The following is a 1,405-nucleotide window of genomic DNA, read 5'->3' as shown; positions in this document are numbered from 1 at the left end:
CGCCGGGAAGCGCCCATATACGGATGCCACTGGCCTTACAGATGTCGATGTTGATTGTATACCCTTGTGACTCGTCGGGATACATGCTGAGGCTAAGGGTACAAGAAGATTGTTGGTCTGCCAACGAACGATCTCCAATGAATTGACCTCATTGAAAACACTATGTAATGGAGGCCCCTCTATGAGGAGCAAGAGTTTTGTAATCTATTCAGCGTCTCGAATGCGAAATCATGTGTGCCGTTAAGTCAGTGTTGCGCGTAGTGACGAGATAGTGGGGTAAATCTCAAATTCATTGGTCTCGTGACCTAATGGATAAGGCGTTGGTCTTCGGAACCAAAGACTATGGGTTCGAGTCCCATCGGGATCGCCTCTACGCCGGGAAGCGTTCATATACGGATGCCACTGGCCGTACAGATGTCGATGTTGATTGTATACCCTTGTGACTCGTCGGGATACATGCTGAGGCTAAGGGTACAAGAAGATTGTTGGTCTGCCAACGAACGATCTCCAATGAATTGACCCCTTTAAGAACACTATGTAATGGAGGCCCCTCTATGAGGAGCAAGAGTTTTGTGATCTATAATGGAGGCCCCTATATGAGAAGCAAGAGTTTTGCGATCTATTCAGCGTGTCGGATGGGACACCATGTGTGCCATGAAGTTAATGGAGCGCAGAGATGGTGGGACAAATATCATATTTACTGGTCTCGTGGCCTAATGGATAAGGCGTTGGTCTTCGGAACCAAAGACTATGGGTTCGAGTCCCATCGAGATCGTCTCCACGCCGGGGAGCGCGCATATACGGATGCCACTGGCCTTACAGATGTCGATGTTGATTGTATACCCTTGTGACTCGTCGGGATACATGCTGAGGCTGAGGGTACAAGAAGATTGTTGGTCTGCCAACGAACGATCTCCAATGAATTGACCTCATTGAAAACACTATGTAATGGAGGCCCCTCTATGAAGAGCAGGAGTTTTGTGATCTATTCAGCGTCTCGAATGCGAAATCATGTGTGCCGTTAAGTCAGTGTTGCGCGTAGTGACGAGATAGTGGGGTAAATCTCAAACTCATTGGTCTCGTGGCCTAATGGATAAGGCGTTGGTCTTCGGAACCAAAGGTTGTGGGTTTGAGTCCCATCGAGATCGTCTCCACGCCGGGAAGCGCCCATATACGGATGCCACAGGCCTTACAGATGTCGATGTTGATTGTATACCCTTGTGACTCGTCGGGATACATGCTGAGGCTAAGGGTACAAGACGATTGTTGGTCTGCCAACGAACGATCTCCAATGAATTGACCTCATTGAAAACACTATGTAATGGAGGCCCCTCTATGAGGAGCAAGAGTTTTGTGATCCATTCAGCGTCTCGAATGCGAAATCATGTGTGCCGTTAAGTCAGTG

The 1,405-nt window shown here is 48.4% G+C and overlaps 3 non-coding genes across 3 annotated transcripts; all 3 read left to right on the top strand.

The window, feature by feature from the left end:
* Window positions 1-294: 294 nt before the first annotated feature.
* Pmar_PMAR026878 lies at window positions 295-367 on the top strand. The gene has a single exon. It is a non-coding gene; the product is annotated as a tRNA-Arg (tRNA).
* Window positions 368-702: 335 nt separating this feature from the next.
* Pmar_PMAR026877 lies at window positions 703-775 on the top strand. Its single transcript has one exon. It is a non-coding gene; the product is annotated as a tRNA-Arg (tRNA).
* A 300-nt stretch (window positions 776-1,075) lies between these two features.
* On the top strand, window positions 1,076-1,148 carry Pmar_PMAR026876. The gene has a single exon. It is a non-coding gene; the product is annotated as a tRNA-Arg (tRNA).
* Window positions 1,149-1,405: the final 257 nt, after the last annotated feature.

This window comes from Perkinsus marinus (assembly GCF_000006405.1).
Source record: "Perkinsus marinus ATCC 50983 genomic scaffold scf_1104296938146, whole genome shotgun sequence".
NCBI lineage: Eukaryota > Perkinsozoa > Perkinsida > Perkinsidae > Perkinsus > Perkinsus marinus.
Note: the sequence above shows the minus strand (reverse complement) of the source record. Positions and strands in the feature narration are given on the sequence as shown.